The sequence below is a fragment of the Erpetoichthys calabaricus genome, chromosome 5 (assembly GCF_900747795.2).
Source record: "Erpetoichthys calabaricus chromosome 5, fErpCal1.3, whole genome shotgun sequence".
In the NCBI taxonomy this organism is placed as follows: domain Eukaryota; kingdom Metazoa; phylum Chordata; class Cladistia; order Polypteriformes; family Polypteridae; genus Erpetoichthys; species Erpetoichthys calabaricus.
In genome coordinates, this window is record NC_041398.2 from 231,312,301 (window position 1) to 231,329,883 (window position 17,583).

Below are 17,583 nucleotides of genomic sequence, written 5' to 3' on the forward strand. Positions count from 1 at the left end.
TATATATATATTCACGGCATTCGAAGTCTGTGTCACAATCTGATAGTGTGGGTGGTTACCTACCAGGTAACGCTTTGTGGTTGGCCAGCAATCTGCTAACATCCGCCACGGTGCCCTCAGTTTGTGAAGAGCAGATCATAGAATGGTTGCAATAGTTTACTGTCAAATAAATGCAAAGAGTACACGACACGTGTTTCGCCCTCATTCTGGGCTCATCAGGTGTACACACTCCACTGCACTCCCTCTCGGAATCGAACCTCGGACATCAGCGTCAGAGGCGATGCCCCTAACGTTGCGCCACGGCGTGTGGTTCGTTTATTTGACAGCATGTAGATCGGGGTAATTACATTCACGGCATTCGAAGTCTGTATATATATATATATATATATATATATATATATATATATATATATATATATATATATATATATATATACATATCTACATATATTTATATATCTACATATCTACATATATATATATTTATATCTACATATATACATATCTATACATATATATATATTATATATATACACATATCTACATATATATATATCAAAATACCCGCGCTTCGCAGCGGCGAAGTACTGCTTTAAAATTTTTATTAAGAAGAAAAGTAAACCTTTTTAAATTGAGGTAAAATATACAAATAACAATTTGTTAAGGATCTGTTTTTTTGTGAAGCTGCCTTCACTCGAGTGATCACTTCGAGCTTTAAGCCTGAGGAATCACCCCGTAAATGCACACGTTTAATTGCACATCTGTTAATATGTATGCTTACACAGTATTAAAAGACACTCAACAATTGCACTCATGAATATATCTGTATGTGTCAGTCGCTGAAATCCCCGCGCTTGGCACCGGCGAAGTACTGCTTTTAAACTTTTATTAAGAAGAAAAGGTGTCATTTTGCTTGGCTTTTCTCTACATTAAGAAGAAAAGAAAACCTTTTTAAATTGAGGTAAAATATACCACTAACAATTTGTTAAGGATCTGTTTTTTTGTGTAGCTGACTTCACACAGCCTGTCTGCTGTTTTATAAACGAACGTCATATAAGGTCTTCCTTTTTCGTTGCTTCGCCAACGGAAGCAGCCTTTTTATTTAATCCTGTTTTTACGATTGTTCTGTTTGTATACCAGTTTGTCAGTTCAGCACTCTGGTTGTAATATGACGAATCCGTGCAAGCACACTCTTGAGAATGCAACGTATAGTTGTACAGGAGAAAAGCAATCTTGCCTGAAATCAATGGCAACCTTTTGTAGGTCTATGAACTTAATTTAAACTTTAGGTTTACACGGTGCTTTGTTTCCAAAGTACCTGCACTCATGAATATGTCTGTATGCGTCAGTCGCTCAAATCCCCGTGGTTCACACCGGCGAAGTTCTGCTTTTAAATTTTTATTAAGAAGAAAAGAAAACCTTTTAAAATTGAGGTAAAATATACCAATAACAGTTTGTTAAGGATCTGTTTTTTTGTGAAGCTGCCTTCACTCGAGTGATTACTTCGAGCTTTAAGCCTGAGAAATCACCCCGTAAATACACACGTTTAATTGCGCATCTGTTAATATGTATGCTTACACAGTATTAAAAGACACTCAACAATTACAAAGTATTAAAAGACACTCAACAATTAACATCATTTACCTTCATTCCCGCGTTTGACTCGTGCTGTAAATCTCTTGTTTTTAGTTCACGTGATTACGTAGGAGGTGTGATGACGCGATACGTGACTCCGCCTCCTCCATTAGAGTATATGGACAAAAAACAGGTTCCAGTTATGACCATTACGCGTAGAATTTCGAAATGAAACCTGCCTAACTTTTGTAAGTAAGCTGTAAGGAATGAGCCTGCCAAATTTCAGCCTTCCACCTACACGGGAAGTTCGAGAATTAGTGATGAGTGAGTCAGTCAGTCAGTCAGTCAGTCAGTCAGTGAGTCAGTGAGGGCTTTGCCTTTTATTAATATGTATAGATATAAAGCAGACTGTAACAATCTAGCAGTCTTGTATGTATGTTATCATCCAGTCAATGCTTAGTAATCACAAGAGGGCGCCAGAGAGCCCCTGACACAGCAATATAGTTCACAATATCTACTCTCTATATATAAAATCCGAAACCAAAAAGTTCAACGATTTTGTGCAACGATTTTATGTCACGTTTTTTGTCACACTTTAAATTGAGCTTATTTTAAAACCTACATATATATGTTTGGTATCATTCTTTTCAGAATTTATCGACCTTTAATGTGATGTTGTTAGATTTTCAGATTCATATTCTGTTTTTAAATTATAACCTGAAATATCAAGAAAGTTGTGTTTTTTATTTTTGATCGAGTAAACTTTCTTTCACAGGAACAAACTATTAAAAAAAAAATCTATTCATAACACCAATGTTTGTATTTAGGGGATTTTGTTAGCTGAAGGTCGAGTTACGATGACCCACTGCATTCCACTTTAGTTTTCACGTGATTTTTCCTGTTATTTAAATGAGTCATTTTTTTTAAAAAAAAAGTTTTTTTATCTGTAAGAATGTCAGTTAAAACGAATGGATCGTGTATTTAGTCTCTTATAAATACTCATCGAGCATAGTGGACCTCAGTTTAACGAGAATACTCCAATCAGTAAGAGAGTAAATATTTTATTCTCATTTCATGATTTTTACTCTGTTAAATAATAATTAATTTTTCTTTTACATAATTATAGAATTTCATGATTTTGGCCACAACTGGTGGTTGGGCTCCAAAGGCACCAGGGGAGCTTGGCCCCCCTAGTAAGAATATAAATACAATAAACAATTTTTATTCCACAAAGCACCTTCCAATGAACACGTCTCCAACAATTAGCCACAATCTTATATATAAAGCAGACCATAACAATCTTGCAGTCTTGTATGTTATCATCCAGTTGACGCTCCGAATGTTTCTGGTGTGCTTCATAAAAGCAACCAACAGTTTTATAATGAAAAATCCATAGTATTATTTGTTTGTCATTTTAATACTTGTTTTTATTAACTATATTTTTATCTTGCAGTATTCTTATTGTAACAATGTTGTAGTGGTAATAGAATCAACCTTATAATAAAATTAATTTAATTGATGTTTTTTTTTTTTGTTATCTATGATTCTTAGTGCGATTAGAGAAGTCACAAAATCAACCGGAATGTTCAAGCAAATTATAGAAAAAAACTTGATCTAAATCCATAGTTCTCTTGTTCACTAGCTTAGTGGAGGTAAGATACACCCCGAGGCTGGTGCGTGAGTGAGAAGGCCCCAACCCTCTCCCCTCTGCCTGCTGTGTCTCTCTCAGATTCGCGTAAATAAATCGGTACCGCGAGTGAACTATGATACTTAGTGCAATGAGAGAAGTCGTAAAATCAGGTGGAATGCTCAAGCAAAATATAGAAAAAAACCTGATGTAAATTTGTTAAGTAGTTCTCTCATGAAAAGCAGACAGACAGACAGATGTTGGATTTTATATAATATTCATGGCATTCGTAGTCTGAATCACAATCTGATTGTTTGGGTTGTTACCTACCAGGTAACGCTTGTGGTTGGTCAGCAAGTCAGCTAACATCTGCCACGGTGCCCTCTTTCAGTTGCGAGAAGCAGATCATAGAATGGTTGAAATAGTTTACTGTCAAATAATGCAAAGAGTACGCAACACGTGTTTCTCCCTAATTCTGGGCTCATCAGGCGTACACACTCACTGCACCCCCTCTCGGGAATCGAACCTCGGACGTCAGCGCTAGAGGCGAAGCCCCTAACGCTGCGCCAAGGCGTGTGGTTCGTTCATTTGACAGCATGTAGATCGGGGTAATTATATATATCAACAACAACGTTTATTTATACAGTAATCCCTCACCTATCGCGAGGGTTACATTCCAGAGCCCCCCACGATAGGTGAAAATCCGCGAAGTAGCGACCTATATTTATTTTATTATTTATACATATTTTAAGGCTTTATAAACCCTTCCCACACTCTTATAAACCTTTCTCACTCTCTTGTTAACCTTTCCCACACTCTTATAAACACTTCCTATGCTCTTAAACACTTTCTACATTCTTAAACACCGCAGACCAACACTGCACACTGCACGCAGCGATCAAACGTCGATGTGTCTGCACTCGCTTTGTGAAGGGGGGCAGCTGAATTCACGCTGAGCAGAAATGGACTTTGTGCTGCTTCTGCCAAAATGCCTGCTTGTCGCTCTGCACGTTCGGAAGAAGGAGGAGTGTGTGTGTGTGTGTGCGTGTGTGAGGGCTGAACGCACGTTCGCTCAAACCCCCCTCCCCGGAGGCGCAGTTCGCATTGTCAAGGGGGTGGGGAGCTGAATGAACGCTAAGGAGAAGTGGACTTTGTGCTGCTTGTCGCTCTGCCTGTCAATAATTTAAAAGCCTGTACTTCACCAAGTTAAAATGTTTTATAATAGTGAGATGTTACTCATATCCTTAGCCCGACATCCACATATCATATGTGTTAACAAAGTGTGTTTTATAAGTTTACATGTGTTTAAAGCATGTGGGATGGGTATTTTAAGGCTTAAACTATAAAAATGTTTATTTATATGGTCTTTCTATATCGCGGATTTTCTCCTGTTGCTGATGGGTCTGGAACATAACTTCCGCGATAGGTGGGCAATCACTTGTATTTAAAAACCCGCGAAGTCGTGAATCTGTGAAAGTGAACCGCGAAGTAGCGAGGGATTACTGTATCGCATATTTTCATACAAGCAATGTTGCTCAAAGTACTTTACAAGACATCAAAGGTAAAGTTACATGAAATGAAAAACAAATAAGATTAGGCAATAATATGAATAGAATAAGTAACAAAAACTGTTAGGTGAGATGGCCGGGAGGACAGAAAAACAAATAAAAACTCCAGTTAAGCTAAAGAAAAAAACAAAATCTTCAGGGGTTCCAAGACCAAAATGATCTCCCAGTCCCTACTTGGTATTCTACCTAACACAAGTGTTCTTAAATCAGTGCTCTTTGTTTTCATGCTTCACATGATAGTATTTGATGATGTTGGTCTTGTGGACAACTGGGGCAGTCACCTTCATTCCATCTACACAGGGTGCTGCATGGTGCCTGTATCAGGTGATGGTGGTGCAGATCGCCACCACAGAAGAACCAGAAAAAACAGGAGAGAAGAGTAGAGATTAGTACAGATTGTGGATCCCTGAAGAATATGATAATTCTATGCCCATATAGTCTATTAAGTATACAACTGAAATGTAGCTACAAAAAAGTCATATTAAAATAATGGATTTTTAGCAGGTTTTGAAAATGTTCCTCAGTATTACCCTGGCGAATTTCTGTCAGTAAAGTATTCAAGATTTTTGGTGCATAGCAGCAAAGGGCCACCTCACCACTTCTTTTAAGCTTCGCTCTTGTAATTATAAGCAGTCCATCTCCATGGCCTTATTCAGCTTTTCCCACATTTAATTATCAGCTGTATATGCTGTGATGGATTAATTGTGTGACTCTATGGATAAAGTAATGTCACATGAGCCCATATTATACAGTTATGACACACAGTTGTGAAGTCAACCACTGTAAAACTAATGATTCGAGGGTCAGGAGGTGAGTCTTGACAGTCGATCTCTTAATGACAATGTCACGCTCTCTCTGCCTTCTGTTATAAGGAAGAAGTTCATTGATAACTAGTCTGAGTGTTTAAGATGGCAGTTTACATTTACCTGTCACTCAATCTTGGGTGCTGTTATCTATCCATTATCCTTCAGTGTTCCTTTATGAATTTTGTAGGAGACACACACTGGCTGAAACACAGGCTCTTTTATCTCAAGCTTAATGCTATCACAAATTACCTACACACAGCTCAAAACAGGCAGTGGAGGACAAAACACTTAAACATTAGAGAAAAATAAAGCACTTAGCTTAGCTTTTAATGCTGCTTTAACTTGGAACATACAGTACAAGCAGCTGTGGAAATAAGAAGCATATCATTATCATTATTGGCAGAACAAGAGTCTCTGGCACAACAGGATCACAGGCAAGTTTCTTGTCTGCCATTGAATTTTCTTGGCTCTTCATATGGGCCCAGGTGGCTTGCTTTGGAAAGAAGGTCTGAAGTTGGGATGACCTCCAACAAGAGAGCAACCAGATGTTAAACCATAAAGATATAGCAGTACATAGCAGTAACAAGGGTTTGGAGCTCCTCTTTTTATATTCTTATTCATATATTCTTAGGCTTTGCCCAGATGACCCATAGAGTACATTTGAAGCCACGTTAGGCCTGTGGGCTTTTCAGGTTTAAAGTTGGGAGGTCATTTTGCTAGCAAGAACAAGGGGGACTAGCATTGTGTGTGACAGAGAGGGAGGCTGAGAATTAGAGAGAGAGGTGACAAACGGAGTATTTAGGTGGAACTTTTCAGCAGACAAGCCTTCCCATCTGGCAGCAGAGTTTGTTTTATTTTTTCCTTTTCACTTTTCGTACTCTAATAATGGTTTGGTTTGGAATAAAAAACAGCATTTTTGAATGCCTTTGGCCTTCTTGGTGTTATACTATGTGTATGGAGGGTTGTCGTGTGTCTTCCCCCTAATGTTACACTCCATTTCTGTTGCATTTTTCAAACCAAAGATTGCTGTGGCTGTCTTTAGAAGAAGTAATTACTTGGTGTAGCTTCTGCCATTTCACCATTTAAGCAGGAATTGCTTTTTTTCTTTGTATCTGAAGACACCGTGGCGTGCTTTGTATTTCATCAGTTGAAGTAACAAGCCCACATTACGTGTAGTGATGAGATAATAAACTGCGGCTCACCATTACCAGCTGTGTCCAGTACATAAGTGACGGTTATGGCATGAAATGTTGTAATATGTTTTTTGGATATGCACTATATAAATACATTGAGTTGTTTATTTTAAAAAAAATACTAGTACTTCCTAAGAAGACAGATTATTAATATATAGTGGTAACGTCTTAAGAATTACATTTTCATGCAGTCTTATAAAAAACGATAATGTTGCTTTGTCCCTGGCAATTAGTCTATCAATACATACTTAAAACTGTTATATATATTTATATTTGTATATATGAATAGGGTGGCACAGTGGCGCAGATGCCTTGCAGTAAGGAGATCAGGTGTCGTGGAGTTTGCATGTCCACATGGGTTTTCTCCCACAATCCAAAGACATGCAGTTTATTTGGACTGATTTTGCTAAAATAACCCTGATGTGTGTGTGTTTGTGTGTGTGTGTGTGTGTATGTGTTCCACTTTGATGGTTTGCTGCCCTGTCCAGGGTTAGTTCCTGCCTCAATCTAGCTGCTTGCTGGATTGCTAAGCGAGTTTGGAAAATGGATGGACAGATGGTTGTGCAGAATTCAGTTTTGCTCATACTTTGCATGTTGATACTAAAGGGTTACCCACGAGCAAGTGGCCCACCTCCACCGAGACGACTGCATTACGTGGTGAAGAAAAAAATTATCAAATTTAGTACTCACATTTACAGAAGATGCTGAAAGTGATCTCCTTGTGTGTCAATACATCTCTGTGTCCGTTTCAACAACAACTGTAGGCGTGCGTACAGTATGGTCTGTGTTCTTCTTGGCATTACAAACGGAGCCCGTTATGCGCCACTTTTTCACTAACTTCTGGATACTTGTTTTAACTGGCTGTCTACGGTGAGGAAACTGATCGGCTATAATGTCCCTTGTTTCTTTGATGGAATGTGTCCGCAAGTACGCTTCAACAGGCATGCGTACAGTATGATCTGTGTTCTTCTTGGCATTACAAACAGAGCCCGTTATGTGCCACTTTTTCACTAACTTCTGGATGCTTGTTTTAACTGGCTGTCTACAGTGAGGAAACTGTTCAGCGATAATATCCCTTGTTTCATTGATGGAACGTGTCCGCACGTACGCTTCAACAGGCATGTGTACAGTATGATCTGTGTTCTTCTTGGCATTATAAATCGAGCCCGTTATGCGCCACTTTTTCACTAACTTCTGGATGCTTGTTTTAACTGGCTGTCTTCGGTGAGGAAACTGATCGGGGAAAATTACCCTTGTTTCTTTGATGGAACGAGTCCGCACGTACGCTTCCACTATTGCAATTCTTTCTTGCAACGAATACTGTATGTCGTTAATTTTGGCTGCACTAGTACGCACTGACCACTTCAGTACACTGCCACCTCAAAAATGGTTTCCAGGGATCAGACAGCAAGGAAACAATGCAGGCAACACAACTGGAGCCACCTATCTGGCAGCAGACGACACGGGAGTTGTCTCGGTGGAGGCAGGCCAGTTTTTATGGGCCACCCTGTGGTTTCAAAGATATTATTAATTTTTAATTTCTCATATACAAAGTTTAGAGAAATTTAAGTAATCATGATAACATTCAACCTCGAAATTTTGATGTATCTTGATGTATTAGACCTCCCTGAGTCTGAAAATACCATTTTTTGGAATTATGTCTGTGTGTGTGTCTGTGTATGTTAACACAGTAACTCCAAAATGCAACAAAATAGATGGATCAAATTTGGCATGTGGTTATTACACCAAAATTGTAGATCTGTATTAACTTTGGGCCAAATCCATTAACCAGAAGTGGTACTTTACCTGAGTACATACTCATTTTTTTTTTTTTTTATTCATGTAGTTGCAGAGTCTGATTTATTCAACTTTACTTTAATAATAATTGTTCAATATATTATTAATTTGATTTGATTTGTTGTTGATGGTTCTTTAATGTACATAATATAATGATTGTCTTGTGGTTTACTCCTCAGATATTCATCCTCATATCTGAGTATACGTGAAAGTCTAGGGGAGACCACTCCGGATTTTTATATTCATCTTTGTGGTGTTCTCGCACTGTCATTTTGTATCTAAATTTGAAAAGTGTAAGCTGCCTTTTTATTTGTTTTTGCATGGATGTAACCATATTGTTAACAGTTGCTATGACCAAGGGCCAGGTTTGTGATATGATTAAGTATTATGTCATTGCACTAGTGCTGTGGCCGGATAGGCAACTGCTTACAACCCGTTACTGATTAAATAGACTGTATTTGAAGTTCGACCAATGGCTAAGCACATGCAAAATTATGTGAAAATCATTTCAGTCCTTTTTGTGTGATTGTTGGAAAAAAAAAATACATAAGATGCAATCTGAAGATTAAGACGAGCAAAACTGATAAATAACAGAGCTTAGTGACAGAATTGAATGTTCCCGAGAGCACAGGGGCCTCTATAATTCCAAAATGTAAAGTTTGGAACAACCACCACTCTTCCTAGAGCTGGCTGTCCAGCCAAGGAGGACTTGGGGTAAGAAGGGCCATTTGTAAGGAAAATGATCAAGAATCCGATGGTCACTCAGGTTGAGCTTCAGAAAATTAGTGTTAAGGATTAGAGTAGGAGAAACAAGACCCTCCAGTCTGATTAAACTAAAATTGAAATTTTTGGCCTCAATTCTAAATGTTATGTCTGGAGGAAAATCAAGCTCTGCTCATCGCCTGCACAGCACCATCCCAAGACTGAAGCATGGTGGTGGTAGCATCAAGCTATGGGGTTGTTTTTCAGCAACTGAGTCTTGGACACAAATCAGAGTTGAGGGAAAGCTGAATGGAGTAAAGTACAGAGATATCCTTAATGAAAACTTGAGCGGACTGGACATCAGACAGGGCCGAAAGGTTCACAGGCTAACAGGACAATGACCCTAAGCACAAAGGAAAGACAACCCAGGAGTGGCTTAGGGACAACTTCTTTAATGTCCATGAGTTTCTCAGCCAGAGCCTGGACCTGAATTCAATCAAACATCACTGGAGAGACCTGAAAACAGAAGTCCATCGATAGTCTGAAGAGTTGAATGGCAGAAAATCCCCAATGAAGGTGTGCAAAGCTTGTCGTGTCATACCCAAGAAGACTCTAGGCTGGGCCTCAATGAAGTACTGAATAAAGGGTCTGAATACTTGTGCCCATGTGATATTTCAGTTTTTTTTATTTTTAATAAATTTGTGAGAATTTCTAAAATCCTGTTTTTACTTTGTCATTCTGAGAGATTGTGAATTTAAAAGATTTTAGCATAAGGCTTGTGGTCATCCTGAATGAGGCACATTACCTGCATTGTGAGGGAGCACTAGGCCATGTGGCGTGATTCCCCGAGGGTGGATTGCAGGATTCTCATTGTTGAGGACCCGAGCAGCTGGACCAGGCCAAGGGGACGCCCACGTAACACCTGGCTGCAGCAGAAAGAGGATCATTTCCGGAGAGTGGGATTGGACTGCATGTCTGTCTGGGGCATTGCCAACCACAATCCTGAGCTGTTAAGTCATGTGTTGGGTGCAGCAACGCGTTGTACCAGTGCATGTTCTCTAACCTGACCTGACCTGCTTGTGGTCATCCGAGGGAATGCCAGGCTCAAACAACAATAAATTTTGGAGCACCAACCATCCCGGGCCGTCCCCGTTTACTTGTGAAAAATGAAACAAAAACTGTGGCCATCAGAATGACATGACTAGAATAACAATGGCTATTTTGTCTGCCCTCGATTGATTGAGGAACTCCTTTGCTCTGGTTCCTCAGTAAAGAAGTGACGCCTACTTCCTAGCGGTTGTGCTTACTGGCCCAGGGACAGTAAGGGGCAGAGTCATTTGCCCATATTGGGTATTTCTCTGCACTGTGGAGGAAGGAAAAGACAAGACAATTAGTGACAGAGCCCCATCTCTCTCACTGGGGTGGTACCACGTACTTGAAAAAAACTTGGAAGGGGACCCTCTGACATGTATGTGTGACAGGCTGGAACATAACATAATGTGAAAAAACTGAAAGGATCTAAATACTTTTTCAAAGCACTGTAAATCCCGGTATTGTTATTCATCCATGTCATGATCCTGATTCGCACCCAGCTCATTATATATCTTATGATTCCAAACCAATAACCTCCCCTTCCATCCATCTATTTTATAAACCTGCTTCCTCCATTACACACTTTTAGAAGGTAGGAGGTAACTTTAAATGGGATGCCAGTCCATCACAGATTCACATACACACTAACATTCACGCTGGGCTAACATACAGTTGCCAATTAATTTAACTTTCCCATATCTGTGAGCGTCATCACATATGTGCGCTTGGGATTCAGGCTAACAAGAGCAGTTTTTTTCAAAGGGAACTAACCTTTCCTCTCCTTCTCCTACAGATCCCCCGAAGGGAAACCAACATAAAGTACTTCCTTCTTCCCTTGCATGATCGCGCCCCCCTACCGAGGTCATATCCGGCTTCAATTATTGGAACCCACCTCTTCCTCCCGGACTATTATAAAAGCCCAACTCATTCTTTCTGTAATTGTGCCTGTTTTGGACATGGAACCAGACATTGCTCTGGAGCCATTTTTTGAACGCTTGAGTAATTTTGAGTTGTACGCTGTACAATATAGGGGCCAGTTCCCCAAACCTTCTTCTGCCTTCTTTGTACTTTATTGCAACGTGCACAAAAAAAAACCAAAGTTGACCATCTTTCCCAATAAGAGACTTAGCCAGGAATCAAAATCCCTGAATAATATGAAAACATAAATTTTCCCAGAAACAAAAATGATCGTTTGAACTCAAAAAGATTTACAGTTAGGGGTCGATTATTTGTTCCATCTGGCTGGTTTGGTTACCTGCTAGTTCAGTTCTCCCAGTCTGGGGTTAATGGAATGCAGAGTATCCTTGTTTATCAGGGTGTTATTGCTTGAAGCTGTCTGTTTAAGCCTTTCATAGAGAACAGAGCTACATGCCAGCATACAGTACACAGAGTGCAGCGAGTAGCAATTTCCTTGTTAACTTCAGTCATCTCATACATTTCTTTGATGCGTGATAGAGGGCAAACACAGATCACATGGTTCATTCAGTCTCGCTCACTACAAACATTTCTCCCTGGGAATTCCAAATCACAAACAGTAAGAGCAGCGCCACATAATGTATGCCGGTCAGCGACTGTGAGGTGCATTCCAATTTATTTGATATTCCCCCATGTTTTCCTTGTATTAGAACAGCAACATCCATTGCTTAAACCACAAAGATATGGTTTCCTTTTCAAATACTCATTGCAGATTTTTCACAAAGGCGAATCCAGTAATTTCATACAGCTGGCAGTACAGTTAAGTGCCAGTGTATTTAGCAGGAAACACCTCTTCAAACTCCGTACAGCAGCTGAATGAGTGTGAACGATAAGAACGGCGCCTATTTTATATTCAGTGAGCATCCGCTTCCCTGTTATTTGAACAGGGAGCCAAGTGAACTCCACCAAAGCAGTTACATTTGTACCTACTGTTAAATAACAATGATGTTTTTGAAGTTACCATAAGCATTCATTTTAAATCAACTAAAGATTGGTATTTTACTTGCTTAAAGCAATAAGGCTGTCAGTTACGTTTCCACTCTGGGACTGAAGTAAATGTGACAAAACAAAATTCAACGGGGCCAAGGCATATACTTGTTTAAAGGTGTAACATGACTCAGTTAATAAACCTCTCACAATGGAGTAGTTTTGTCATCTTCCACCATCATTTAAGCCCTTGAATTTACTAGATATTATTTTGAAAAGGGAGCCTTCACACCAGAATATGAAAAGGATAAACTCAGTAAATAATAGGCCAAAATATCACAACAATCCAATTCTTTTCACATAGTGTGTCATGTGCATTTACTAGCGCAGGTTGAACATAAAAGATATGATTGAGAAAAAACAAAAATTGGTCCCCAGACTACCGCTGTTTACCACACTACTTATTAATTTAGCCCATGTGTGTATGGTTCGAAAAACTTTCTAACATTTGGGTCAAATTTACCCTTAGCAAGTTTACAACTGGGCCCAATTGTTCTTGTTGATGAGCTCATTTTAAAATAACAGTCTCAACCCACGGTACTCATTCTCTTCAATCATGTCACCTTATAATCTCCATTTTCTCCTTCAATTATTTCCGCATAACTTCAGCTTCATAGTTGGGATGATTCCTTCCCTGACTCCTTTTTCCTTCTTGTGTTTATATTTTATTTGTTTGTATATGAATAAGATTAATTTTTAAGCAGTTCATCCTTATTATTGTTTGCTTTCAGTTGTTGTCATTGTGTGTCACTGTATCTCAGAGAATAGTCCCAGAAATAGTGCAAATTACATCATCAGCATAACGGCATAAAAATTGGACTCATAATTATACAAGTTTGATGGAATCTGATTAAACATTTCAGATGTTTTCTTACATTAACCTCTTCAAGAGACTTTTTGGTTACTGACTTTTGCCTTATCTTTTCTAAATACGATTGTTTGGGTTACAGTTTGGGTTTGACTATCTCTCTGTTGTAGTCCTCTGGTTATGATCCCTTGCTTGTTATATGACTCTTTTTCTACTCTTTATTTGCCAACCTTAACTGTGGTTCTTAAATCAGCCTTGTCACTCTTCTTTCAACTTTCTCTAGTGTTGCTATGTCTCTTATTGTAATATGGAGACCAAAACTACACACAGTACTCCAGGTGACACCTCACTAGTGTATTTTATATCTTAAGATTTAACTCCCTTGACTTCTTCTCCACACGTTGTGGGAAAGGCACTATATAAATAAAATGTATTATTATTTATTATTATCATGTAATTAGCCTTCATAATGGCTTCTGTGCACTGCTTGCATCAGTGTAGCCACTCCTATGATTTTCCACATAGATCTGTTTTTCTGGTCCTGCCCATGTTTCTATGTTTTCTCATCCAAATCAGTAATTCTTTTAACACAATTTTTAAACTACAATTTCTTTTGTATATCAGTTAATGGTTTCGTATGTGTTAATGAAAAAATTATCAACTCTGTGCATCACTGAATTACGACGGGGGACCCAAAAATAACCGGAAATATTTTTAAAACATGTTTAATTCAATTTTCTGTACAAACTACAATTAGTCTCCTTCAAAGTACTCTCCATTGGCAGAAATACACTTATCTAACCGCTTGTTCCATTGTTCGAAACATTTTTTAAATTCGTCTGAAGTAATGCCCATTAATGCTCTGGTCGTTTCTTGTTTTACCGCTTCGACGTCAGCAAAACGCCTTCCTTTCAAGTCTTTTTTCATCCGAGGGAACAAAAAGAAATCACACGGAGCTAAATCCGGTGAGTAGGGTGGGTGGCTCAGAGTTGTCATACCGTTTCTTGCCAAAAATTGGCGAATGCTGAGAGCAGTGTGAGATGGAGCGTTGTCATGATGAAAGAACCAATTGCCCAACTCCCACAAATCAGGGCGTTTCCTTCTCACACTGTTGCGCAACCTACTTTTACAAAAAAATTCACTGAACAAAAGCACAACTTTCTAGACTGATGGCACTTGGCAGACTGACTTGTGAGGAGTGTAACTAGATCGCCCTAGCGGCCCAACCACGTACTACAAGTACCAACCCAACAACAACAAAATTCCGGTTATTTTTGGGTCCCCCCCTCGTATATTTAGCATGTCTTGCCATAATATAATGACTCACTTACATGACTTGTTGACATCCTATCAATGCTTGCGTTACTGCATAGTGCATGCTGTCAATGTGTCACTCAGAAGCCATCAATGTGTTATTCAGAGTCCTATTGACACCTGCGTTACTACATAGTGCGCACCGTCAATGTGTCAGACGCCATTTTGTTGAAGTTCATCGTAGTGGAAATTATTTGATAATGAATGTTAGCATTCTAAGGTGTTATTGATTTTTGCTGCCTCATTTAATTGCAATATGGCATAATATGTGGCAGAAGTGTACTGCTATTGTATTTAGTTAGACATTTTATATGTTTACCTTATTTAACATGTCTATGTTTTTTTGGTTACTTGATCTAAGTTTTTGCTGAAAGTTAGGGTAGCAGCACTGGTCTGGATGTAGATAGTGATGTCAGCACTGTGACTCCCAGCTCCTTCTCATAAGGTGTAGTTTCAATTTTCAAACCTCCCACTGTGCATTCAGATATAACATTTTCACCTCCTATATTTAACATTTTATATTTACTAAAATTAAAATGTCATCTGCCACAAAAATGTAAAAGTCTCTCTGTAATGATTCAGTTAATTGTACAGTATCTACATAGTTCCACATAATTTAGTATCATCTGCAAATTTAACCAGCTTGTTCTTTATATTCTTACCCAGATATCGTATACATATATTGTGAGGTTTCTGAACTCTTTTGGGACTCCCCCCAACAGGATGACATGCCAAATTGCGTCCCGAAAGCGCGATTGGCGCGTCTGTGGAAGATTGCTTGTCCATTGCTGGGTCAACCGCAGGCTCACCACGCTACAGTGGAGTTCCACAGAAGCAACTCTGAGCCGATCGTGGTTGTGCTATAATCACCTGACGTTGATGGGTGATGCAAGGAATATATAAATGCAGGGAACAGGATTACTTGGCCACTAACCTGGCCACGACCCAGCCTGACTGCTGTATCTGTGTAAAGGGGAGTGTTAGACCCCACTACAATAAATAACTGTGCTGTTCCTATTTCAAGCTGAATAAAGCTGGTTTTGATAAAGTACTGAGACTCAGCCTTGTGTTTTGTGGTGCAAGGCAGGGACTCACGTATCACTATATATATATATATATGTGTGTGTGTGTGTGTGTGCGTTAAAAGAAAGTAGTCCCATTGCTAATCCCTGGTTCATGTCTTGCACCTGCTCCTAGTAGTCTCATTTCGCTTACATTTGAACAAACTCATTTTCAACTCACTTTTTCAGCAGAGCGTCATGAGAATGGGTAGTTTATCTGGTATCAAGTTTTAGTAAATACTAATAATTAACTGACATTCAGATCTGTCAAATGTTTTAAGTTACCTTGAATAAAGGCATCAGCCACATAAATAAATTTAAATGTAAATGTCACTCAAAGTGAAGTGATGTGGAGTTACAGACATGGCACAAGGGGTAAGAGGCCTCCAAAAAGCTCCATAAAGAAGCTCATACCCTCCTAGACCTTCACAGAAATGTATTTAACTTAGGCTGCCAGCCTCTTCTTACTGCCTGTAGGCAGCTTGCAGCCTGCCCCAGTCCAAAATGGGAAGCTGGCTTTAAAGTCCAATAAAGAACTTAACAGCTCATAAAAATAGAGAAAGTAGCCATAAGCCTCTGGCTTTTTGAGACAACCCAAAACAGAATTACAAACAATTCCAATTTCTAATCCTGAGCAGGGCCATGAGGGACTGGAGCCTATTCCAGCAAGCATAGAGCACAAGGTAGGAACAATAGGGCGCCAATCCATTGCAAGATGAATGCATTTGCACACTACATAAGGACTAGCCTAGTGTCGCCAGTCCACCTAACCTGTATTTCTTTGGATTGTGGGAGGAACCCGGAGCACCAGGGGGAAACCAACACAGACACAGGGAGAACATGCCAACATGTGCAAGGCAGCAGCACTGCACAATAATGCCATCCTCCTAAACAAAGCATCTTCATAAATTGAGAATATATTAAACTAGCTGCGTTTGGTCTTTGGGACAAAAACAACCCAAAGACTCCCATGCAGTTTTACTATATTTGTGAACTTTGAGAGGCATCAGCTAACTCTTAAGTATTATCCAGTGCAGCAGATGTGGACCCACCTTGTGCTTGCTGCCCCACTGGCTTTCGTAAGAAGACACTGGAAATAACATATCTTAGCCATATCACTGGCATATGAGTCCTCTTAATCCTTGTCTCGAGAAAATACTTCCAGAAAGACAACGTTTTTAGTGACAACTTCAAGCATTGCACTCCATTGCCGAGGTGTTTCATTTTTACGTTGTTGCTTCGTTTCAACATTGTCTCTCTTCATCTGTGTCATTAGCACAACGTCGTTGTTGCATATTGGCATTTACTGCACAACAGGCTTTCGTAGTAACCACTGGAAAAATTTAAAAGTGCATGCATGCTCCATCTAATGGCTGTGGTTAAGCGTGAGCAGAGCTGACTGCTCCATACACACACACATGCACTTTCGTTTATATATGTCTAATAATTTGAAAAAAAAGGCAAAAAGGGATTTGCCTATAAGACAAACCAAATAGCAAAATCCAAAAACATAGGCAGTAATCCATAAAAACCAGAAATATCGAATGTAAAACAATCACCTGGGGCCCAACAAAAGTGATGTCAGGGTGGCCCAGACCACGAAATACAAGGAATGGGGGAATGTTTAAAGATACAATACAACAAAAGTAAGTAATAAACAAACCTAACTGGAATTGCACAAAAAAATCATAACAAAAAAAATAATTACAGAAATTACACATGAGCCAGGGAATAAAGCCTGGCTGAAAGATATCAGTAATCATGTCAGTAATCAATGTTATTCTTTGCTTTGGGCTCACATTAGGTCTCCTTCGAGGTTTCATCATATATCTTCTTTATCTTGTACTGTAGCTTTTGTGTTTATTTTTTTGTTTGGTTTATTTACCCAGGCAAGTGTTTGGGATGGTGTAAGCCATGAAAGTCACTGTATATAATAATGCTTCTTTAGTTCTGCATTGCCAAATAGCCCATTTATGTCTTTGCAGGAGGCTGGCACACATCAGTGTGTCTCTAAATGAAAGCTTTTGGGACAGCAGAAATTTATAAAAGGACAGTTTTTTATTGTATTTTTAATTTAA

The 17,583-nt window shown here is 39.1% G+C and overlaps 1 protein-coding gene across 2 annotated transcripts in view; it reads left to right on the forward strand.

Moving 5' to 3' along the window:
* The window catches only part of fstl5 (follistatin-like 5), a 1,175,110-nt gene that overhangs the window by 965,756 nt on the left and 191,771 nt on the right, over window positions 1-17,583 (forward strand). The window lies entirely within an intron of this gene.